The 26,365-nt window shown below is 38.4% G+C and overlaps 1 protein-coding gene across 6 annotated transcripts in view; it reads left to right on the forward strand.

Annotated features, from left to right (window-relative positions):
* Window positions 1-26,365, forward strand: part of OSBPL3 (oxysterol binding protein like 3) — an 89,571-nt gene that overhangs the window by 18,269 nt on the left and 44,937 nt on the right. For 5 of the 6 annotated variants that reach the window (XM_054058224.1, XM_054058223.1, XM_054058226.1 and 2 more), the window contains exon 2: window positions 640-754. The gene's annotated coding sequence lies outside the window, so the exon portion shown is untranslated. Of the gene's footprint in view, window positions 1-639; window positions 755-16,745; window positions 16,765-26,365 lie in introns of those variants that run through there. The other variant, XM_054058225.1, reaches the window with a different exon arrangement.

Consider the following 26,365-nt stretch of genomic DNA (forward strand, 5'->3'; position numbering starts at 1 on the left):
AGAAGGATTTCCTTTTCTCCGTGGAAATTGCACTAACGCTTCAAGAACAGTACTAAGTAAGGGCAGTAATGTCAATAGTTAAAGAAATGCAGAAGAATTTAGTTCTATTACTGAAATGAAGCTGTATGGTATATTGGCAGCATATAGAAATAGCTGAGAAAAAAGTCAAGTTATAACTGCTAAAGCTATTATTTTTTTTTAAAGGCCACAAACCACACAGTGAGTAACAGGTTTGAATCTACAGTACAAATCTGAGGAATTCATATTCTGTTTCTCATATTGGTCATGAGGAAAGATTAGGAAAGTCACACACTCCTGCAGAATTCTGGATCTTGGGGCAAGAAAGATTTCTGTTAGAAAATGCATTGCTCTGTTACTGTATTAGTAGACTAAAGCTTAGTTTCTTAGTTATGTAGAAGAATGTTGCTAACCTGAACTTCTAATGCATATTTTTCAGGAGAAGAAGGTGGTTTTGTAGATGCTGTATTTGGAGGAAGCATATGAAAAAAGAAGATAGAAAACTTTCCAGATATTCATATATTATACTCCTTACCTCTCCTGTGCTTCCTGGGCATGGAAGGACAATGCCGCAGGAAGTTTTATTTCTTATATGACCGTTTTGTTTTGTTTTGTTTTCAGATCACCAGCCGCGTGAGCTTGCCACATCTTGCCTAATGGAATTGCTCAGACTTTCACTGCTGTAAAAGGACATTTGGATTCTTCATAGTTGGCACTGAGAGACTACCCGCTCACTGTGAGTCAGTCTTCCTTCTATCATGGATGTGGTGCCCTCCCTATAGGAAAGCAGAAGTTAAATTGATGTGAAGCCTGCTTTGGCCTGGAGGGAACATGATGAAAGAAGCTGTGTAAGAAGCTTCTTACTCTGAAGCACCACTCCATTAGTGGAGAGTGGGAGAGGACTTTTGGGATGATACATTTTGCTTAATTTAGCAAGAAAATGGGACGGGTAAACCTGAAGTTGTGCTAATGTAATCTTACATTCTGCTGCAATGAGGGTGATTTTTCAAAAATACCTGAAAGCTGTGTTATTTTTGAGGGAACTGGAAAAAATACCATTTGTTGGTTAACACCATGTTTGGGTTCACTTTAGTCGTTGGCTTTGGGATTTCCACTAGTAACCTACCAGGTCAGGAAGGGCCTCTTGCCTGTTGTGCCACTGGATTATTTGTGTTTGTGTCTCATTCCGAAATGCTCTCCTTTTGACTACAGCCAGAGATGGGACTTTGGAAAGGTTGAGATTATGTTGCTGGTGATACAGAGAAATTTCTTGTGTTGCTAGTAGGTGTGGATTTTGCTTTAGTGTTCATTAATTGAAAGATTTATCATTAGGAGGAAGTTTTGCCCCAAGTTATATTACCAGTCATGGGTGGTGTTTTACCTGCTATAAAAGCATGTAAACATAGTGCATACTAAATACTTACCAAATTCTCTTTGGAGGCTGGAGCATTGATAAGACACTTAAGCTTCCTGGCTAGTTGTTTGGTTTTTTTTTTTGTTTGTTTGTTTTTAATATATTCTTGGGTTTTTTAACCTATATTCAATAGACTAGTACTATAGGGCACATAGGGTAGGTAAAATATTGAGGTCTTACTTGTGTATTTACTTGCACTTGTGGAAGGCTGGATGTTCTGAACTGTGCAGTTCTTAGTCTTGGAAATTGTATATAAACTGAAATTCTGAAACTAGTCTTAGCAGGTTTTTACCTATAAAGCAGAATATAGCACTGCTGTTCTCCACTAGTTTCCCACTATACTTACATCTGTGTTTGTGTAGGCTTTAAGCCTGGTGAATTCTTTTGGGCTAAATTTCTCACAGTTTCTCTTGTAAGCATGTTAAAGGTATTGCTAGCTCTAAATTTGCTCAGTAGGACTTTCCTCTGGAAAGTTGGAGATGGATCATGAAAAGTGAAATATGTAGCAGGCACAAGGGTTGAATCTTTGCTGGATGTGGCTACTGTAAAGCACGTTAACAACATGTGTATTTCAGTTTCTATAAATTAGAAGTTGAAAAAGAGTTGGAGAAGGAGAGCAAGGAGTGGGAAACACTTCTACTTGTTTCATTTGTGTGGGTTGGTACTGCCATACTGCTTCAATGGACTTAAGAGACATGCCCAGTTACTGTAGGATCCTTTTACCTATGCAGATAGCAGAGTTTATCAACTACTGTTCCAAAATTGTTAGCTGATTACATTGGGAAGTTTTATGTTTAAGTAGCAAAGCAATGTTTCATGATTGTCCATTGACTTTCAGAAAGTTCCAGTGTACTTTGCAGAAAAGAATATTCATCTGCCTCAACCCAGTTTGTGGCTATTTTATTTACATAGGGGGTTCCTGTGGAACAGGTATGTTTGTGACTTCTCATGTAGTCATGCAGGAAGCCTGTGAAAAAGTTAGGGCAAGCCCTTACTTGGCTTATCTTAACCTTTCCAGTACAAGAATGTTCTCTGTTGAAAGACAATTGTGATACACGCTAAAAGGAAGGGTGGTAGATCTACCAGGATACAAAACTAACAGAGATTGAACAGTTACAAAAGGAGAATTTTTCATTGCTTCTCTAGTAGCTGTAGCAGAAGGCTGCAATGAGAACAAGTATTTATCTTAAAAATAATATTTTCATTTTCATACTGACGTCATACCATCCTGTTGGCATATGTTCTTGGAATGTATCAATAATTTGTAACACCCTTTTTTTTTTTTTTGAGATAAATTAAATCTCCCCTTAGCACATGATGTAACTTCATTGAATAGCTCTATCTTTGAAAAAGGAAAAAAAACAGTACCTGGGGCTCAAAGTGAATTCACCTTAAGTGAAGGTATTTAAAACTCATTTTACAAAGCTGAAAGCAGAATCTATGGCTGTTATAGAAGCAGTTTCCAAATGTTACTGAGCTTTTAAAGAAATTCTTTACTCGCATGTAGGAGAATACATGTAGAAGAATACAGTGAAGGAAGCCATCCACGGTCCTCATAAATTTTTATTTGAGGAACTTCATGGAATGTTTGTGTGTTCCTTTGTTGGTATTTTCTCTCTGTTTTGACAGACTAAAATTCCAATCTCAGTACAAATATTATGTATGTTGATTTTTTGTTTTTCTCTCACTTGGACTACAGACGTAATAAGTCTTGTGAAAGGTATGTAATTTTTACCTTTACTTTGTAAGCTGAATTTTGACAGAAGTGTTAAGAATATTGGCAGCTCAACATTGTCTGCTCTCTCTTTACTATCTTATATGTGAAACTGTACAAAACTAAATTCTGTGTTAAAATGTCATTTAGTACTTTGTTTGAAGGAAAATGAGGTCAAATCTTAGTGTGCATATACTTGTAAATGCAAAAATAAATGGTGTGCACAACCAGAGCTCTTTGTGTACAAGTTCATGGTTATGCATTTAAGCTGCTTCTTTCAGATGAATTCTGAAACATTTCTTGTGGATTTAGTTATGCATATTTGCACTAACTTGTTCAATGGATGGTAGCATAGGTAGATATTTCTAAAAAAAAAGAGTGAAGAAGGGGAGAAAAAGGATGTTTGAGAGTAATACTAGTTGCTGTTGAAACAAATTAATTTGTTGAAATAAATTAATTAATTAAGACCTAAAATAAGCTACAGATCTGAGCATCATAGATGGCATCTATGGAAGCAAGGGGGTGAAAAAGTGGGAAAACTCCCCCTTGTAACATCATCATTTGTAGTTTTTAGGTTTAGTCCTAGGTCCTTTGTGCTTGAACAGGTAATACCTTATTAGATGGAGAAACTCTTCAAAATGGAATGCTGATTTAGTATGATTACAGAATAGATTAATTTTTAGAATTTGTGTTAATAGAAATCAAATGTTTGTGAAATTATGAAAATGTGGATGTGCAGATGTGCAGGCACAGTTCTATTAATACAGCATTGTAAACCAGGCAGCTTAAATGCATCTTTTAGCGCCCGTTGTCAGGCTGATGTTGGACTTAAGTGGTGTGAAAAGTCTGTGAACACCTGGATGTGCTGTGATGTTGATGCCAAATATTGTTCCCCCTGCAGTAGCGACACAGTATGTCTCAGATGTGAAAGTTTAGATCTCTTTAATAGTTACTACTTCTTACCTTGGGAGAGACTTGGAACTCAGTTGTTTGGCAATTAGCATAGCCAAGTGTAACTTACAGGAGAATATTGTGGATCCTGTCTCCTGTTATTCAAACTTCTTGTTGCAGAGACAATCAGTTTGGTTGTATTGCATTTTAGCAACAGGAACAGATTGCCTTCTGACTGGCATCACAAGGAGGATTTTACAAAGTGAGAGTCTGCATTTTGCTCCAGGAAGTGATACAGATAGTCCAGATTCTCACCACTGAAAATGTTTTCATCTTACTCCTACTGAGCAGAAGCACACACACTTTTCATTTGGAGATCATGAATTCAGTCAGTCCTTTGATGTAAATCAGTTTTGTGCTTGGAGAAGCCATGAAAACTTGACCCTCATTTTAAAAGTAGCTCTAAGATATCATTTCTGTCTTTCAGGATGTATTTGAACATGCATTTCCATCCGCCTTTTATTTTTTTAGAAACCTGGGTAACTTTTTCCTGCCTTTGCTCATATAAACTCTGGCAAGTTGATTATTTCTCCACCAGGTAAAGAATAAAAATAATGCTTTGGATACATTAGAAGGCAGAAGGTTTATCATATTTCAAGAGTGGCCTTAGAAATGCATTTATGAAGAACAACTGTTATGTAGGGGCCCCTTGCTTTCCAGTTGTGCAGCACCAAAGGTTTTGCATGCCAGCTAACTGTATGAGAGAGGAACAGAACGTTGCAGTTGTTGTTGGACTCCTGTAGTGGTATGGTAAAGAAGATGTGGGACTGAATCTCTGATCGTGGTATGGGTAGTAGTGATTGAAGTGTGATTTTGGGCTCTAGTGACTCCTTGGCTAATTCACTAATTCCTAGTTTAATTGCCTTATACTGCCATTTGCTTTTGGGAAAAGGTCATACCCTCATTCTAGTTCATAACACAAGTTCTTGTAGCAGATGGCATTTGAAGATGAAATGTAAATTACATTGTTCCTTTAGGTCTGAAGGAAGTTCCTACATTAAGCAGAAAAATATTATACTTATTAAAGCAGAGACTTTTCATGGAGAAATAAAGATTACTTTAAAGACTGAGAAAAAGGTTAACATTATAATTTATTTTAATGCTACCTGTGTAAAATGTGCCTCTGTAGTAAAGGGTTTTAATCTCATTTTATCCTCATGTTGGTGCAAGCATGCAATCTGCTGTAGATTCATTTCTTTTGTTGCACATCTTATCAAAGCATAAGTGGGGGATGAAAAAAGGTCGGTCCTTGGCCAGAGATAATTATTAGTAGTGATTAATAAACAGATATGCATCAATGAAGATGTAATGTTTGCAATATTTGTTTAATGAGATTTTTAAACTTACTGACTTCATGCAAGTGCCTCACACTTACGGAAGAAAATGTCTGCTGTGGAGACACGTCCTTTTTAGTTACAAAACCATAGCAAGAACCTCTAAGAAGAGTAATATATTCTCTCTTTAGCCTAAGTCATATTGAAAAAACACTAAGATTCTGGCAAAAAATCAGGCAAAGCCTTGTCTTGTAGGGAGTAAAACATGCTGGCTGGTAACTTGCAGGTGCAATAGTAAGCATCAGAACAATACAGCATAAAATGAATATTAAAACCTTTAAAAGGCTTTCAGTGTAGCAGCATGTTTTACTGTAGCTTTCCCTGATCTTCCCTTCTGTCCAGGTGACTTCTGTCCTTTATTTCCTGGAGAAGACCTGGGCTCTGCTGCTGTATTTTTGCAGGATGGCAAGTTATTACAGCAAAGGGAAAGTTTTTGATCTAAGACCAGGTTTCATATGGTGCCTTGCCTCTAAAAGTACCAAAAATTTTCCTTATCTTTTTCTTCTCCTCTAAGATTTGTCCATGTATATTTGTCCCCAGGAGATTTTTACTCCCAGAACTTAAATATCTAAACAATTTGACAACTGTGTACTTGGATGTGCTGCAAGTAGTAGCTTATTTTAACCTTCAGAAATTGTGCTTTCAGAAAAATCAAAGAAACTTAAGTTATTTTTCTACTTTAGAAGTCTGATACTAAATGATTAATGAAAATGTTGGTACTAGAAAATTGTTCTGTAGTGCATCAAATGTTTAGAACTGCTAATAAGCTGACAAGTGCTATAAAATGAAATAATTTCAATTCTTGGCAGCTTTTATGTTAGCTGAAGTGTAGATGCTGTTAAATACAGTAACTGTCCAAAGACAGCAGTCTCCCTGTGTCGGTACTGTAAAAGCGAAATGTGTTTCTGCTTGAGAGACTTCAGTAGAATTTGGTGTTGCTGCTGAGAAGGGTAAGGGGACTTCAAAAGCTCCCTGTCCCTTTATGTGTGATTTCAGGGCCAACTTTTATTGGGCATCAACTCTTGGCCTCTAGAGGTTGAAAATGTTTGTAATGCAGTTTTTAAAATTCCCTACCTGCTGATTTTATTTTCATCATCACTGGGCAAAACGATATTGACAAGTGGTCGGCAAGGTAAAAAGTACCCAAAGCTGGACTAGTTTATAGTTTTACCTGTAATGCTTCCCAGTGCCTGACCAGCACCTTTTCAGAGAAAACATTTGGTTCAGGAGAAGTGGAAAGAAACTTTCATGGTGTAACTTGAGCTTCAAGACTCTAAAGAAAATTGGATTCTTCACTGTATGGAAGGAGATGGACTGCGAAGTTAAGAACTGAAAAGTTTAGTGGATTTTGATTTGTCATCAGGGCAATATATACTTGTGATTTTTTCTATACTTGTAGATGATTTTTGTAGCTACTAAACTTTTTGGCTAAATTTAGCTTGTTGTAATGAAATGGGGATGTGAAAATCTAAACGGAGCGGACTGTGTTCTGTAGCCATAAAGAGGAAATGTGCTACATAGCTTTCTGGTCATGTAAATTAAGGTGACAGAGGAAATCTACAGAAATGCCCCTAAATCCAGAAGAATATTTTTTTCTCTTTTAGTTGGCTTTTATCTCTCTCTGTTTTGACTGTTTATGAAGACATGGAAAGACTTGTTCTCCTTAAAACCTAATAAACCCTACGTGGATATTTGGAAATAAATTTAGCTTAGCTAAACAAAGTATTTTCAGACAGCTGTACATCTTCGCTTAACTAAGAAATAATTTACATAGCATTGCATATGTCTAATTCGAATTCTTAACTTTATACTATTTATTAGTCTTGGAATGGTGACTGAGATGATACGCTCTGTATGATCTGTGGCAAACTGCATTTCTGTGGAAATCAGATAAATACTGAAAAAGTGTTTTTTAATTTTTTTTAAATTAAACTTTAAATTGTGGAACACGTAGAATGACTTTACTGAACCAGAAATTTACAACCACTGTAGTGATTTTTTTTTCTGTTTGTATTTCAGAAATATAAAAGCTGTTCCCTTGCACAGTTAATTGGTATTTTTTAATTTGTTAGCTGAAGAATTGGCATTTTTTTCAGTTCCCTTTAGCCTTCCCCCTTTTGACTGAGCAATATCCAACGCTTAAGCGTGGACACCACGTGTTACCTGAAGAAGATGTTGCTATATAAAAGTTCATGTTAGCTTTCCAAAGCAACCTTGATTCCAAGTGGATGATTAACAGCTCTTCCTATTGCCATGGTTAGAGTCCCCATAAAATCTCCCCCTCAAACATATGCTGCTTTAATTTGCTTTTTGAAATTAGATCATATTTAGTAGACTGTTGTCAGACAGTGTAGTCATACCTTCAGAAATAAAATTTTGAAGCTAAACATTTTTTTGGCAAGATTATTTTTGCTAATCTTGCAGGTTGTCCATAATGACCACCGTTTCAGTACTTCTCATATTCTGTCATTGTCTGGGGTGACAGATCACACCCGTTCTCTGAAAAACAGGGGACACAACTCTCGTGTCTCCTTCCTTTCTGTTCTTTTAATGGGAAAGACAACAGGTCGTAAAATATGCAAAAGCATTAACTCTCACACTCTAAGAACAATCAGACAGTAAATGACTTCAAGTAATGCATTTTACAAGGAGCAATTACCAAAGACTTTAAATCAAGGCTGATCAAACTCTGGGTTTATGATCTGTAGTGTTACAGTTTGGAAATGGTATTCATGGATATAATGTTTGCTTAAATAGAATGAGTGAACCATGCAGGATTGAAAATGTAAATAAAAGTGAGTTTGTCTACAACAGATCGCTCAACCCAGAGAATTTTTTGCACCTGTTGTATCTTTGCTGTATGGCTAACTACCGAAGTGTCTGAAATACTGATAAACTTTTTGGTTTGGTATTCTTAGGAATAAAAAAGCACGCGGTCAAGGACTGATTTTTACTTCACCTATTGTTGTTGAGGGATGTATTGGAGAGAAGAATTAGAGGGGACAGCAGTGAGGGAGGAAGGACTGTGGTTGTCTAGCTGTAAGAAAAGTGGGAGGATTACTATTCCAGTTAAATAATTTTCTTGGTTTTGTGCCGTATGGACTCTCCTAGAGAAGTAGGTTGTGTTGGACAGTTTTACAGGGAAGTACTTAGGTGATTCAAATTTGGAGACGAGGCTTCTTTCCTTACTATCCCAAACCCTGCTTGGGGGTTGGTTGAAGGAGTTTGCTTGCCTGTTTTCAAAGTCATCCCATGACCAGCAATTCCAAATTTTTTTGAAAGCCTCCCAAATACAAAATTATGGTTCCTTCGGCCCATAAGCTGTGCTTTCACTTGGACACGGAATTTAGAATGCTATTTGTTCTACTTGGCCAAACTATAGTTTATACTTCACCTTTAAATTTTCTTTATATATGGCATGTTTTGCATATGTTTTTTCGTTTGTTTGGTTTTTTTCCTTGTCATACAGTTCTCAAGGAAATCTAAAATAATGTACTCATAAGAGGTGGTGATTGGGAAGTAACAGCTGTTAAGGGCATGGTTCAGCATTTTCCCTGCAACTATCTCCCCCTGTAACTTGTGAGTTTTCTGTCTACTCTGTATTTGCAAACTCCCCGTTGAAGAACTGCTGGTGACCAGAGTGTGGGGTCTACCACAATGGATGTAATCTGCTTCTCTGTATCTGCCTCTGGCACTGGCCTGTCCAAGACGCTATGGAAGAAAATGTGTCGGTCCTTATCCAGAATAGTTATAAAACATGTGCCCTTTTGACCCTTCCTGTAATCTTCATCAGGGTGACTTATGATCTGGTGTGAAAAAGGCCCTCTTTAAATTATTTTTTTCAAGTTTATAGAAATTGTATATCCTGTTCTGATAAGTGTATACATTTATGGTGTACACAAACCTTAATAATCTCGTATTATAGGGTTAAACTTTGGATATACTTGACAATAATAAGTCTGTTTTCAAGGGTCATGTATATTACTTCTACTAGCAACATTTGCCATAACCTAATATATCAGCTTGAAAAATAATGCTCATTTCATTTAAATGAAAAAAGCAAAACTGCAAGAATAAAATCCCCAAACACCAAGCTAAAGAAAGCAATGACTCTAAGAACTGTAACAGCTGCAATAACAAATAAACAGAGCTGGCCCTTAAAATGCAAGTGGGGGTAATAAACACACACCCTCCATGAAGTAGCTTGACAATGTATCATTAAATCTCACTTGACAAAATTGAGATGTCTTGTTCTAGAGATTTTCAGTGTGAAATTTCATTTTCCATTTGAAGCTATTCTCTTACCACCCCTAGAAATGCCTGCAATCTCTCGCTGGTTTTGGCTGTGTTCTTCTTAAGTTTGTTTTTTCCCTGCAGTTATATTTCACATGAAAGATTTTTGAACAATATTACAGAAGTAGATGTCAAAAGAAGGAACACATCACATTCCTAAATACTGAATATCTTTCAGATTGTCAGTATGTCAAAACTGTATCACTGAAATGAGCTGTGCGTTAGTAAAAGCGTATGTGTTGGTAGGAGAGTCGTGCCATGCATCAATAGTCTAGTCATCATCTCTGCATTGCAATGGGAAGTACGGAGGACAGTGTCTAAAGGCTTTTGAGAAATGTAAGGAATGAAAGAATTTAGTGATAAGAATTTCTTACAACTTTGTGTTCCTGCACTTAAAGTCAGATATTGGGCTTTTCATAATACATGTAACTTTCAAAGCAGAAATAGAAAGGCATTTTCAAATCATGAATAGATTTGAGATTTCCATAAAACATAACCAGTCTAAAATCTTATTTCTAAATGTATTTCATTTTATATCTGTCTGTTTTTTTCTCTCTTGTATGTTTTTGAAAAAGCAAATTTAAAGGTTTTGAAAGCCCACATTAGGACTGAAACACAACTCAACATACATGACTATTGCAATTTTCTTCTTTTCTTTAAGTCCTAATGGGTATGAATATATCTACAAAGTTATGTTGGTCAAGCCACAGGTTATTTAGCATGCATTTGTTTAGGCAGACTTGAATATTTTAAGATTTATCTTGTTTGCATCTGCAGGCTTGGTTAATTCATGACTGTCAGCACAAAATTTGAGGAATTCTTCTGAAGTGGAATCTTTGGCCATATAAACTGGAGCGCCTTTAATGTTGGCTTACAAGGGATAAGGAGCCACTAACACTTGTCTTTTGCCTGGATGTCTCGTTGTGTGGAGGATGCTTCAGAATTTTTAGAATCTTCACCTGTGGGAAGATAAATACGTATTTTTCTGTTACTGTGTATCACATTTTATTTAACTTATAGTCCAGAAGTCTGACCACAACGTGCTAGATATGATGAGTGCGTTTAAAACACATAGGTGTTGTCATTGAAAAAATAAACGTACACAGTGAGACTTGATTAAAAAAGGATCATTAGCACTTGAACCAGCTGAGAGCATCACTATAGATGTGTGTATAGAAAGTGCATGTATAACTGTTCATATACATTGCATAAGTATTAGAAACAAAGCAGCTTTATGACCAGCAAGAATTGTAGGTTTTGCCCTGGAGGTGCTGCATAAGTTCTTAGCCTGATAAATGGAATACAGCAGCTGAAATATTTAGTAGAGAGGAATGCTGTGGGTCACCTGAGTCTGCCAGACAGGTGGATCTGATGTATCCGAGTACAGCAGCCAGCTCAGAAAGCCAGAGTGATGCAGGTCTTGAGTGAAATGTTCAGAGTCTGCAGTGACTCGGAGGTAAGAGGCTTCTGCCTCAGCATCCAAACGCACTCTTGTTGTGGGGACAGTATGATCTAATAGGCAGTGATCTTTCATTGTCCTTTGGCATTACACCACCAGGCTGCACCTGCCACGATTGAGTATTAGTAAAATTCCTGTCGCTAAGCTGCAGTCTGAAAACAACAGGCCTTCATTCCTCTTTTTTTCAGGGACAGCTTTATTTGAGGTCTAACAAAGCATATTTAGTAAGGTCTGTTTTATCTGGTGTGAAATGGAGTAACACATAATAAAGTGCAAGGTAAGGAAGACGTACCTTCCCTTACAAAGAATATCTATTGCTGTCACAGAAGCAGTACTCATATTTCTGCACGTTTGTATTTCAGAGTACTCCAAAAAATAGCATTGCTGATTCTTTTTATTTATTTGTTTCTGTTACCAGTGGTGAAACAAGCCCTGGTTCAGTGTGTTGCATGGAAGATCAAATGGAAGGTTGTTTAGTGGTTTTGGAGAAATTGTGGTGGCCCTGTTTGAACTCTTTACTTTTACATAATTTTATTTGCTACCTGTGAAATATCCTGTTTCTGTGCATGTGGACATGAAGGCTGATTACTCTAAGTGGATGTTCTTGAAATAATATCTTGCTGCTTACTCAGCTGAAGAAAAGTCAGGCCTGCAGCATCTGTGGAATTGGTTCTGAATATAAAAAAGGCAGTAGTTGTTTATGTACAAAATGTTAATTGTCATTCTGCTCTGTTCAGACATAACTAATGTCTCACTTAATTTAGATGCATTAGCTGGAAATCATTACATTCACATGGAAAAAAAATGCATTTGTCACATGTATTTACTTTCTCGTGCTTAATCCGTAGCATCCAACTTGACAATTCCTGCACTCGTTGGTGAGTTTAAGCCTCTTAAATTTGCTGTATGAGGTGGTTAAGCTGCCGGTTTTAACTTCCAAATGCCTCATGCTTTTTCCATGTCCTCACCTAGCTCTAGACAAGTATTCCAGGCACAAGGAGTGAGTAAAGAAGGAAGATGGAGAGAGACAGAGCTGTGAATGTAGGAACTGGCAACAGGAGATGTGAATTCTGAGCAGTCTATGGGGTCTTCCAGGCAAAATTAATATGAAGTTGCATCTCTCTGCACAAGGCAGCAAAACCAATGCAGCATTTACTGGAAGCTCTAATTATTTTTAAGCGCCGTATGCTGCAATTGTATAAAAAACCCACAAGAGCAAATGACAGACTTTTCAAAATGAGTTGCTGGATGCCATAGGAAGTAAAGACAAACTTGCATGCAGTTTCTGGGAATGATACTGAATGTTTTAATAAATTGGTCATGGGTGATAGGTCAGAATTTGTGTGGCTGGGAATGCTGTCACTTATGTGAACTCTGAAAGTTTCATGCAGTTTTGCGTCAGTCTAAATTAACTACATTTTTAGGGTGGGTGTTTTGGGAAGCACAAAGGTGCAGTCAGCTTTCACTGGATGCCGTTCAGAGCCTGACATGTGGGTCCCTGTTTGTCCTACTTTCAAAATCTCTGTTGAAAAACCTGATGATGCTGAGAGGAGAGAAACAAGGATAGAGATCAGAATCTTTTCGTCCAAGTAATTCAATAACCATTTTGTCCTTGATACCAATGTATATTATTTGGATATTGACGTTTGAGCTTCCTAAATGAGCTGGCATGCATCTCTAGCAGCATTTTAAGTCAGTTTACCAAAATGGGAGAGAATATACCACCAGGTATTTCTTGTGCTATACTCTTGTTATCTTGCTATTTTCTTGTGCTATACTCCTGCTATTTCTTGCCTTTTCACCCATTCAGCATGATAAGTGATCTACTCCTAAAACCATCTCTCTGGGTCATGCAAATGATGCTGGACTGTTACATTACTTTGTCACTGTATTTTGTTTGTTTGTTTGATTACTGACTTGAAGTAATGATCGCTTTCACTGTTCATCTGCCTAACTGGTGATGTAAAAATCACACTAGAGAATAACCTTTCAGTCATCTCACTCTGGGAACGATGTAGGAATAATTTCAACAACAGGTCAGTGCAAGTCATCTGCTCTGGGAGATCACTATAACAAAGGGACATCAGGGGCTGGATGGTCCTTCAGTCAAAATAGAAACTGTTTGTCCTTTTGATTCTGTGTCTGTATGTGCAGACTTTTGGAGTTTTGTTAGGCAATCTGTTATGTGTGGTACTTTTTACAGTGTCCTGCTGTGCACAAAATACAGCTCATAAATTTCATCCATGAGTAATTTATTACATAGAAGTCACCTTCTTTTACTCCAGGAAAGCCTGAAGTCTTACCAAAAGGATATTTTTGTAGCAGTTTCTCTGTTGCACATGAAGTGAAAATATGCTCAAGCTGCCTTGCCCTGCTCCCCAGACAGTGACAAGCAGTCAGGAAAGTTAGCACATCTGAGAACAACAGTCTGGGATAGGAGCTGGGAGACTGCTGACTCCCACGGCCAACTTGTTTGTTTGCTGCTAGGACAGACAGTTGATTTATTTTCTTATTTTTGGGTACAGAACAGAAGACTGGAAAAGCTGCAAGTGCTGATGATGTAACTGCTTCAAATCCTTCCAGCTGCTATCGATCATTCAGAGATTTATCTTTAATCATAGAATCATAGAATGACTTATGTTGGAAGTGGCCTTTACAGGTCATCTAGTCCACCTACCTTCTTTAACCGGATCAGGTTACTCAAAGCCACATCCAACCTGACCTTGAATGTTTCCAGGGATGAGGTTGCCACTACCTCCCTGGGCAACCTGTTTCGCTGCCTCACCACCCTTGCAGTAAAATATTTCTTCCTTATATCCAGTCTGATTCTACCCTCCCTTAGTTTAAAACTGTTACCTCTTGTCCTGTCACAACAGGCTTTGCTATAAAGTCTGTCCCCAGCTCTCCTGTAGCCCCCTTTAAATACTGGGAGGTCGCTATAAGGTCTTTTCGGAGCCTTCTGTTCTCCAGGCTGAACAACTTTGACTTGTTCAGCCTGTTCTTGTAGGGGAGGTGCTCCAGCCCTTAGATGGTTTTCATGGCCTTCCTCTGAACAAAAATAAGGAAACTAGGTTCAGTGGTTATGTTTTAACTGTCTATATGGCTCAGGTGTATTTTTTTTCTCAAAAAAGGGGAGTTATGAAAGTGCATTAATGTCTGCAAACTTCAAGATTTGTAATCAAGACTTGATGAAAACTTTGTACTTAGAATTTCAAACTTGAGCAGCCTCTGAAAAGAAAATTTTATGTCAAAAATGCAATTTTATGGCATAAACTTTGTAAAGGTATTTCCCACTTTATGCATTTTTTAAATTTTATCATGTAAAAGTGATGTGCTTGAGCGAATTTCTCAGACCTTTCATCCTAAAAGTGTCGCTTACTGTCAAAGTTGTGGAAAACAGTCAGTGAAAGATAAATATTAATAAAAGTTGAAGGAGAAATATGTAGGTCAGCATGGGTGAAGTGAGCATGACTGCCATCTGTTAAGAAATTAGCTTCAAAATTATATTTCTGCAACTTCATATGTTATTATTTTAGATATTTTAAAAAAAGTAAGAACCCATTTTAGCTCCTTCCTCTACGAAATTGCTTTTTTTTTTTTTGCTGTTTTCCTTTTTAGAAATTAATCAAGTCCATTATATGAGAAATTGTGGGAAATCTCTTGCTAATTATGTCAGGATACACTTCATGCTGCTTTACACATAATTAAACACAGGTTTAATTTATTTTTGTGCTGTAAGTCCTGATGATCTAGAAAAGCCAGGACCATATGCCAACTTTTTAGAAACAAACACAAAACTGATGAGAAGTTGAGAGGAGAGTAGAGATAGGAGGCAAAGAATGAGAATGGTGGCACTTTTCTAATATTAAGTAGTTTAAGGGAAGTCTACACCACCTGTAAACACCTCTGCTTGTTGCTGCTTCTAGAGCCTGTAATTAAAATAGAGTGGTTAGTTGCAGTTCAAGCATAACCAACCTCAAAAATGCTGTGAAGCAACTAGGGTGCTAGACTACGCATGTTATAAAGCTCTTAATGTTGTTGTAAAGCTCTTCATGTTGTTGTAAAGCTCTTCATGTGTTGTCTGCTGTCTCTATAGCCTGCTTACAGTGGCTGTAACCAAAGTAAAAAAATGAGTGTACTCATTAGAAATAACAAATGTGTATTGTGAAGTTGTAGCACCCATTCACTGAGCCCAAATTAAGTTCTGGTGAGTTATTCTTTGTTTCTCGTATTACTGAGGCGTCCTAATTAAAACCTTTCATCTTTTCAACTTCCAGAAATGCTTGAGAATGGAAGTGTAGCTCAAGCTTTTTTTAATCACATGGACTTTCTCTTGCTTTTAATTAAATGCAAATAGAGAGCTGGTAGCTTTCCCTAATCTGAATCTTGATATAAGGCTAGGGACACAGTATTATTTTTCAGATCTGTCTGAGTCAGTTGAAAATAGTACTGCTTCCACTTTATTGCCAACAAGCTAGTGATGACCATTCCTGCATTTTGTCCAAAGCAAATTATATGAACTACCCACTGTGACAAATGGCTTTTTACTGAAATGGATTAGGTAGAGCTCATGTAATTGATTAGATCTATTTATTGACAGGGAAACTACTGATCTCCAGAAAAGGAGCAGCAACAAATTGCTTGGAAGCAAGAGTTTCTTAACTGCTTTGGCTGTGTTAGAGCTCAAATTCGTATTCACTTTTAACTTCTCAGTGGAGGTACTGAGCTGATACTGAGACCCAAAGAGTTTCCAGCAACTTCCTATTAACTCTGACCTTTATTGCCAGAGGCAAGGCCTTATTTTCACATTGGTATGTTATACTGTAGTAGATTTATATAGACAAGCTTAGTGCATTAAAACTCTATACATCTTCCTTATTCTGGGCTATCTGTGGTAGTGTTAAATTATTCACGGAGTCTTAATTGAAGCTTTTCTTTTTGGCCAGTATTCTAACTCGCTTTTAGATTTTGTTCCATTGTAACTTGACAGAGGCAGGACAAGATCTCAGATGAAAGCACTCACTGTGAAATGGACTGAGCGTGGCTGCTGCTTCTGCAACTTTGTGTTCGCTTTCTTCACTTTTGAGAGTCAGAAGTTCTTTTACCAGCTCTGTAAAAGTAGAGCCCTTAAGGTAACCTTGGCTGGGTTTGTATTCTCCCTCTAGCATTTCAGAACTTGAAGAGGTGGTGGCAGGGTTCTGTCTTTTGGAGGTTGGAAGAGGATCCCTTTTGTGGTCTCTTTCCTGCTCAAGAGCTACCTTGTTAACTTAGTCATAGGCCCTCATCTCTATCATACATCTTCTTTGGCTGACCCAGCTATTGAGATACTTTCTAATTTCACATTAATTAGGCAAAACATTGCATGTAATCAATCAGATTTATAATCTGGTTTCCCCACATCTTGCATCTCTCTGCTTTAGGTCTCTTTCAGTTCATCTTTATCCTATGCCATGAGGATAATGTTGCAGAAAACCTAATCCGTGGAAATTCTTTCCTGATTCTAATTGCCATGGTGTTCGTTACAATAATAAATATGAATGGATCTAAGCCGAACTGTGATGCAGAATCTTCCAAGAGCACGGTACGCTCCATCTGCTTCTTATGGTTCTTGTCACCTGTATATATGTAAGTGATACATGTTTCCAAGCAAAAGGACAGTTGCAGGCATCGTCCTGTCTGTCCTTAAAGAGCGACCTCCAGCCCAAGCCTTAACATTTTAATTTTTTATTTAGGAGCAACACATTTCTCTGTACACTTCTTTATATTTGCACTTTTTTTTCTTCGAAAGCTTGGAGTTAAACTCTTACCTTTTGGCATTAATAACAAAAAATAATTAGCACTTGTAGTACTAATTGTCCTCTGTACACTTTATGTGTGTTGTTTCCTACAACAGATCTCTAGAATGTCAAGGTTTATTTGCACATCGTGTGTTTAGAAACACAGTTTCGGGAAGATAGTGACCCCTCAAGCTGAGAGGCTGTTAGAAAGGGTTAATGCCAGTGTGCTAACAACTGCCTGCCCTCGCTCAGTATACTGTGCATCTGTTTCGAAGTTTCAAGCTATTAATATGAAAGACCTTCTGTAAAGAAATAATCTGCATAATATTTAAAAGAAAGCTGTAGCTCTGTCTGCATTTTTAAATACTGATGTACACTGAAAAAGGTGTATTGGAATGGATTTAGAGACAGAAGCCTCTAGAGATACAGTAAGTCGATCAAAAAGAAATGTGACATTTCATAACTCACGGTCATTACACTTCATAAAGTGTGTAAATGAATTTCTATATATCCTAGGAAGAACTGAATCTTGTTACCATGGTCATTAAAGTTAATGAGATTTAAATTTTGAGCTAATAGGCCTGCTTATGAAAGGAAAGCACTAAATAATCTCAAAGGGAAGTGTTGATTCCTTTGTAACTTTTTTCTTTTAGAAATTAAATGAAATGCACAAATCACGTGACAGTTGCAGGGTATGGTAGAAAAATGGGTATCTGGGACAGGACCCTGTTTTTTGAGTTGCCTTTTTTTTTTAAGAAAGTCAGTGATGCCAAGGTGTGAAAAGTAAAACACCACATCAAAGAAGACAAAGCAGGTTTGTTGGATCCTGCCACTATTTATGAACGTGTCTAGCCTTTCTGCATGAGATAAAGGATCCTTGTGTTGTGTTTGCTGTTCGCACATGCCTCATGATATCTCTCTTCAGACTTTGGTGAGGATCATGCCTGGGCCACCGAAACTCTTCCAATAGTCCTGTTTGCTGTTCTACTTGAAATCACAGGTGATTGTTTTGGGGTTTCTTTCTCCATAATTAGACCAACTGTGCTAGCTGGTTTAGTAAAATATATTGCTTGATGTCAGCCTTGATAGATTTGTGCATCTCACAGCATGATGTGGCTTACCAGGTCACAAAGAGACATCCATTTAACTTCAAATCAGACTGCCTTCGATGATTTGACAGGAAAGTGATGTCTTTTTCTTGATGTGCAGGCAGTGCTGTCTTAAGATCTTGAATTGCTGCATGCTGGTAGACTGACAGGTATTTCATAGAATTATAGAATGGTTTGGGTTAGAAGGGACCTTAAAGATCATCTGGTTCCAATCTCCCTGCCACGGGCAGGGATACCTTTCAGAAGACCAGATTGCTCAAATCACATCTAACCTGCCTTTGCACACTTCTTCTAGGGAGGGGGCATCCATGACTTCTCTGGACAACCTGTTCCAGTGCCTCACCACCCTCAAAATGAAGAATTTCTTCCAAATATTTAATTTAAAATTACCCTTTTTCAGTTTATTACTACATGCCCTTGTAAAAAGTCTCTCTGCAGGTTTCTTGTAGGCCTCTTTTAGATATTGGAAGGGGGCTATAAGGTATTCCTGGAGCCTTCTCTTCTCCAGGCTGAACAACCCTAACTCTCTCAGCCTGTCCTCATACAGGAGGTGCTGCAACTTCTAATCATCTTTGTGGCCTTCCTGTAGACTCACTCCAACAGATCTACGTCCTGCTTATGTTGGGGGCCTCAGAGTTGAATGCAGTGCTTCAGCTAGGGTCTCACAAGAGCGGAGTAGAGAGGGAGAATCACCTCTCTTGACCTGCTGGCCGCACTTCTTTTGATGCAGCCCAGGATACCGTTGACCACCTGGGCTGCAAGCACACATTGCCATTTCATGTCGAGCTTCTCATCCATCAGCACCCCCAAGTCCTTCTCTTGGGGGCTACTCTCAATCCATTCTCCACCCAGCCTGTAATTGTGCTTGGGATTGCCCCAGCCTTGATGCAGGACCTTGCACTTGGCCTTGTTGAGCTTGATGTGGTTTGCATGGGGCCCAGCTGTCAAGCCTCTCAGGGTACCTCTGGATGGCATCCCTTCCCTTCAGCATGTCAACTGAACCACACACCTTGTTGTCATCGGCAAATTTCCTGAGGATGCCATCAACCCCACTGTCCATGTCGCTGACAAAGATGTTGAACATCACTCGTTCTAATTCTGAATGCTGAGGGACAGCACTCATTGCTGGTCTCTACTTGGACATCAAGCTGTTGATCACAACTCTTTGAGTGCCACCATCTTGCCAATTCCTTACCCACCGAGTGGTTCATCTCTTAAATCTGTGTGTTTCCAATTTAGAGACAAGAATATTGTATGAGACAATGTCAAATGCTTTGCAAAAGTCCAGGTAGATGATGTGGGTCTTACCTGCCAGTGCTATAACCCCATCATAGAAGGCCTCCAAATTTGTCAGGCATGATTAGTTCCTAGTGAAGCCATGTTGGCTGTCACCAGTCACCTTCATGTTTTACATGTGCCTTAGCATAGTTTCCACAAGGATCTGCTCCATAATCTTGCTGGGCACAGAGGAGAGACTGACCAGTCTGTAGTTCCTTTTTTTGCCTTTTTAAAAATGGGAGCCATGTTTCCCATTTTCCAGTCAGTGAGAACTTCACTTGGCTGCCACAGCTTCTGAAATATGAATAATGGTTTAGCAGCTTCATCCACCTTAGGACCCACGAGTGCATCTCATCAGGTTCCGTGGACTTGTGCACCTTCAGGTTCCTTAGATGGTCTCAAACCTGATCTTCTCCTACAGTGGGTGATTCTTCATCTCCTTGTCCTCGCCTTTGCCTTCTGCAACTTGAGCAGTGTGGCTTGAGCCCTTGCTGGTGAAGACTGAGGCAAAAATGTTATCCAGTACCTCAGCTGTCTCCCTTTTCCTAGTGATCAGGTCTCGCATTTCCTTCTGGAGAGGGCCCACATTTTCCCTCATCTTCCTTTTATCACTGACACACTTATAGAAGCTTTTCTTGTTGCCCTTGACTTCCCTGGCCAGAGTTAATTCTAGCAGGTCTCTAGCCTTCCTGTCCTGATCCCCAGCTGCTCAGACAATTTCTCTGTATTCCTCCCAGGCTACCAGCCCTTGCTTCCCCCCTCTGTAGGCTTCATTTTTGTGTCTTAGTTGGTCCAGGAGCGGTGTTTTTGCCTGACTTCCACTTTGTTGGTATGCATTGCTCTTGAGCTTGGAGGAGGTGATCCTTGAATATTAACCAGAGGTTTTGATCACTTCTTCCCTTCGGGGATTTATCCCACAAGATTTCAATACATTTATTTCCACGAGAAGGCATTGCCTTCCTGATCTAACATTCCCCCCATCAAAACTGAATCTAGGAAAACAAAGGCTGTATTTCAGTAACATTTTGAGCAATAACAAGTGCAGTTTTAAAACGGAATAAGCCTTGGATCATAGTGGAGTGTCTTTGTTTCAGTGAACAAAGCAAAGTTTTAAATAGTAACAGCAAAAAAATGAAAGGCAACCAAGCTCGTGCCAAAGCTCTGCCGGTAATGTTTCCATTCGTACCAACTCTGGGACCTTATCAATAACAGATGGGCCTTTCCAAAGTTTTTAGTACAGACTATAAAGTGATACTATGTGCCTGTTACTTTCCTCACTGAAAATGATAATAAGCCTTTCTCTCTTTTCTGTTGCCTGATCGTCCTTTCTCTTTTCAGTTGTAAGGTCTTCTCTAGAAATAGCACTTGCAGTGCACAAACCCGTGGCTGCTTTATTAATTGAGCACAGTGAGGGCTGTCAACTTCCTTAGAACTGTTGTTCGCAGTGTATATGCTCCCAGCACAGGATTTGATCACAGCTCATTATATATTATTTTCTGTTCTATACTCTTGACAGGGAGACTGTGGACCCCTCTGTTACTTGGCCACAAACCAGTTTCTGTGATCTCCCAGCTTCTGACTTCTCAGTCAAGACTGTCTGTGAGAGTCACACTTAAGAACTAGAGGGGTCATGTAGGGACCCCACTCAGTCTGGTATCTCCTGCCAGACAGCCCCGAGCTGCCAGGCTGTCCCTAGGCAAGGCTGTTTCCGAAAGGAACAGGGAGAGAAAGCAAATTAATTATTTAGGACTTGACTGTGAGCTAGGTCAGTCCTATTAGTTATGATTCTCAGCTATGATTAAAAGTTGAGGGGAAAAGGTGGAATGACAGCTGACTAATTATAATAACAATATAGCCATTACTTCATGTGTTTTCTGTATCTCAAGTCACCAAGATTTATAACATATCCGCCTAGAATATATGCCCAGCAAGACTTTTTATGCAGGTGTAATCTGTTGCAGATCTCCTGAGGGTGAAAGTTTTGTCAAGATTGTGCATCAGAATGAGTCATGTTGCATGCAGTATCATAGTCAGTTTCTATAGTGGATGTGAGGGAAAGATGGTGTTTTGTATATACGTATATTTCAGGGTGCCAACTGACCTATTTCTAAATCTATATAAGATTTTTCTAATACAAGGATTGAATTACTCATCCTAAGGGCTAGTGAAACAGCAGATATATGCTTTATTTCAGTAGAGTCTGACTAGACTTGACATTGAAGCATTTTCTTTGATGTCTTTTATGGAATGTACTCTAATTGATTGTTTCTGGTGTTTTGGTTTGGATTTGTTTTTTTTTTTTTGCTTTTTGTACACTGGAACATGCAGGATTTTCTTTCATCAAGTGATGAACGTTATACATGAAGAGTAATCTGCTGTTTGATGGAGTATGTTTGTTGTCTAGCTTTTTCCCTTTTCCACTCTGTCTCAGTCTTGATTAGACAATTAGGGGAGTTTTGCTTGAACTAGATTTTCCTCTTTTGGGTCATTGAAATAGTATGATTTAATTACTCTAATAGCCTCCTTAAGGAGGTGGTCTAGATGGAAGTAACTGTTTCTTTGCACCACAGACTACTTCAGAAAGCAAGATGTATCCGTGGCTGATGATAGCATCTGATCGGCAGAGCCTGTGACTTGAACAACACAGCACCTATTTGATGGAAGGCAGCTCTGAAATACTTCCTGTTATTGTTGGTCTTCCTAAGCTATTCGAACTTTTGCTTTCAAAGATAATTTCAATAACTTTGTTGTTTTAAACTGTTTCATTTGTTTCTGCACATTTTCTTCTGTAGAGAGACTAGCTAACAACAGGGCAGTATTTGTGAGCTTTGTCCTTCGATAATATGAATTTTATGGTAATTCAGGAACAGTTAATATCCTTCTCAAAAAGATATCTCTAGTAGTTGTACATGGGTTATCTGTAGTCTATAAATAATTCTTTCCTTTTTTTAGCCAGGTGATACCCTGGGATAGATTAAAGCTGACAATTTGAAGTATAACATAGAAAGCCATGAAAGCATTCCTTGGAGAAGACTGTTGCTTTGTTTATCCAGGTGGACATGAGTGAATGTAACTTAATAATTTAATAATAGCCACAGAGCAAAGGCTTCAGCACAAATTCTTTTTTTATTCCGTGAAGTCATTCAACGTTGCTTGCAGCTCTGATTTGGATTGCTCAGTCCTGTGCTTGATGTGTCCACATGACACTCATCAGGCCTTCTGTTGTTCCTATTCTTCTATCCACAAAACCTTAATTAACTACAGTTATAGAATGAGATGTATGCTTCCAGTTTTGCTGCTCAAAATGTCTCTTCAATGTTCTTTCACTGCTGAATCAGCTCTGAAGCAGCTGTTAAGGCTTTGCTTTTGTTCCAGAGCCAAAGCAAAACTAATGGCGTAATGTTGATTTTTAGCGCAGTTTTTAGGGTTTTTTTTTCCTAGATTTCTGCCTTTCTTCTTTTATAAGATGTGGAAGAGCTTGGCTTTTGCTGTAACCTTATTGCTTTGAGAGTTGCATGAGATGAACTGTGATACTAAGGAGATACTTTGAACCAATGCAGTTTTGGAGGTCTGAGGACAGGTTGGGATGGTGCTTTTTTTAAAAAAAATAGGTCTTCCTGTATATTCCTATATATTATCACATGTTTACATTTTAGCTTTAATTGATGTAGAATGACAAGGCTCTTAGTAACAGATGATAAGTAGAGATAAGTGCTGTTTATGGGTTTAGGATGTAGTAGCTATAAATAATATTTGATACTCATGTATTCTTAATTCTTTAAAATGCACCTGGCAAGGTCATTTGCAAAAGTGCTCTCTTGGCCTACTTGTGCTGCTGTTTACTAGATAGTGAAGAATTGGGCCAATACTTATGACTTCTGAGAATTCCTGTCCTAAATTTATTTGGATTTGCTTCAGCCTCACACCTTTGATCTGTCTTTTTGTAGTTGACCAAAGTGGCCCTGTGTGCTCCAGAGGAAAGGTGGTCACAAAACAGTTCTGAGGTTGTCGTGTGGATTGAAGGGGACCAAAATGTATTGAACCTGAAGTAACTGGATCACGATGACCTCAAAACATCAATTTTAGCTGTAGTCTTAGCTTAATTAGCATAATATCGATTTTTATGCCTGCTTTAAAGTTGTAATTGTTCCTGGTAACCTTAAATTCTACAGGTAATGTAAAATCTCAGTTACGCTGGAGAGGCACAGTTACTGCTGCTGCCAACCAGAATATGAGACTCAGTTGGAGAGGCAAGATGAGTGTTTTCACACCTTTCTTAAGGAGTGGGTTATAGTTGAAGGGCAAACAGTTTTACTTTTCTTCCTGAACTTGAAGGGAATTTTAAAAAAGGAACGAACAGTAGTTGCTGGAGCAACAGCAGTTTTCACAGATGAGTTGGAGCCATGTTCATTGTTCATATAAGTTTTCTTGTTCAGGTCTGGAAGTCTCAAGGGTAATAAATTACTAGGAAAAAACCAATAAAATAATAATAAAACACTTCAGAGAGAGGGCACACTTCGCTCTTGTCTTCTGTAGGGCTGGTAACAAAAGCCCTTTCTTCAGCCCATGTAGTCAATTAATTTGAAAGAATAAAGAAAAAAAATCAGAATTCTCAACTTTGGAATCAGACAAAAATACAAAATACCTCACGTGCTGTCTGTTAGATGTACTCTTGCCCTCATTTAAGCACCTCTGGTTGGGTGGCTGAGACACCTTCAACTCATTTGAATTCTGGAAAAGTGCCCATCTCTCTCTTTTTGATTCCAGAAGGACAAATAACATTGCGCTAAGGGATCTTAATTACTTGGTTAAGTGGCATAAGTCCATGTCTAGATGACATCAGTATAAGCTAGTAGTGCAGTAAAAGTAGACCTTTGTAGTGAATCAGTTAAAGGTGAGGACTCAGCATCTACACCAGAATGAGACTAGTCAGGACTAGCTCTAGTCTGGTGCTGTGGACTCAATGTCCCATCACTGGATGCACTCCTGAGCCACAGTTCATTCAAAAGATATTTACTTTCTATGTTCCAAGACTGTCCCACATTGCAGAACTAGATGCAGCAAAAGGCTTGGACCAGGAGATTTGCAGCAGAAGTACTCTTCTGCTCTATCCAAAATGATAATGTAGCCACACCTTAATTTCATTGAGACTCCATGGCAAAAACATGATGACAGAAATACTCTTTCTATTATTTGGCTTCTTTTTGCATCCTTTTTTTTTTTCAATTACCTGACACTTCCAGAACGTCACAACCATTGTTCTGTGTCTTCAAACAGGCAAAGGGCGTTATGTCGCTTAAATCTTGTGTATCCTGGAGATCTACTCAAAGGTCCTGATGACAGCAGCTTTCAGTGCATTTTGCTGCAAATTGGAGCCTGTTTCTTGCCATGAACTCTGCAAATCTCTGCCAAAATGCCGAATAGTCACCAGTGAAAGCTGAGTGATAAAATCTGAATGGTGTGCCAAAAAAAGTAAAACACTTGCTGCATGGCGCTTTCAAGGAGGGTATCTGAACAATGAGTTTGCAGGAAGCATGTTTCTGTTCCTGTTGTGAATATTTGACCTCTGCTTGTTAATAGTGATGTTATCATTTAACTTTTTTACTAAATGCAGCTTGAAACTAAGCAAGGAAGTTATAATTACTGCACAGTTTAAAACCTGGATAAATTGAGCTAAATTGAGCTGTTAGAAGTTCTAGTCCTCGACGAGATGCCACACAAATGTGCCTTTCGGTTAGGAGGCCACTGTATCTTCTCCAAAACACTCTATTCCTAATTTCAGTGGTGATTTCAGTGTAAAATTGTGTTAAGCACAATTCAGACATTTCTGTCACATTGCTGTGCTGTTGTAGTTTTCTTAGGCTCTTGCATTATGCTTATTGGCTTTGAACCTGTCTGATGTTTTCTGGAGATAATTGCCAAGCTGACTCACCAGTGAAAGATGCCCAGAAGAGCTTGCTTTCTCACCTGACTTCTGGAGACTGAAGCTTTTTCATTACTGTGGTTGAGCATAGGTTTGCTCTAGGGGTAGCACTATTTCTAACTAGATAAGGTAAATGTCATGAAGAGAGATCTTGGTTCTGGTGAAAAGGGGGCATGTTGGTTGAAATGTTGCAACAAATTGTAGTGTCAAAGAGGTTGGAAAAAAGTCTTTTTTCGGAAGTTGAATGCTTCAGACTAGAGCAGTAGGGAGAAAGTTTTTCTGCAACATACTGTTGCCTTCATCTTAGATATAGCTGTTTTGTGTGTGTTTTTTTGAAAAAGGAAATAAATGCTTAAAATACATGAAGTGTTTTACTGGGATCTGAACATTCTTTCAGAATAGGTTTTTAAGCCTCCTCAAGAACAAATGAATGGCAAAGTTTAATAACTAGCAAGCCCATTTCAGGAGTGTTCTGACAGCACAAGTGAGGGAGGGGGTTGTGAAGTAGTGCTTCCCTGTTTCAGCAATGAGATTTCTCCCCTCTTTGTGGAAACTTCCTTAGCTTCCTTAGTGGTGGTTCTTGCAGTCTTCCTAGTATGCAAATTCCTTGCTGGAGACAATGAAATCTGAAGTGATAGACAAGTCGTAAGGCTCTTCCACCACAAATTTTGGAAAGCATCGCCCTTTTGTTATGTTCTCTCTTTGGTTTTAAAAAAATATGCAGTTACTATGACAACTCTTGCCCACACTAGAAATCCATTATTGGGAGTTTCTGGCATGGCTTTTATTTGCATATGCTGCAAACAGCACTGTTATTAAACAGACTGTTAATTATTCTCCCAATCATCTGACTTAGACAACTGATGTGACAGTAGTTAGAATGTTCTGATTCTAGGTCAGAGTGGTCATGCGAAGCTCCGTGCATCTTGGTTTGCATGCTCACTACTTTTATGTCTTGCTCTCTTATGGAGAGAGGTTTAATTTTTTTCCCTTACAACCTGAAGCCATGCTTACTCGTTTAAACTATCAAGGAACTGGGAAAAAGAAGTAACTTTTGTGAGACATTTTATTAGGTTTTATCTTCTCATTTTAAAG

The sequence above is a fragment of the Cuculus canorus genome, chromosome 2 (genome assembly GCF_017976375.1).
Source record: "Cuculus canorus isolate bCucCan1 chromosome 2, bCucCan1.pri, whole genome shotgun sequence".
NCBI lineage: Eukaryota > Metazoa > Chordata > Aves > Cuculiformes > Cuculidae > Cuculus > Cuculus canorus.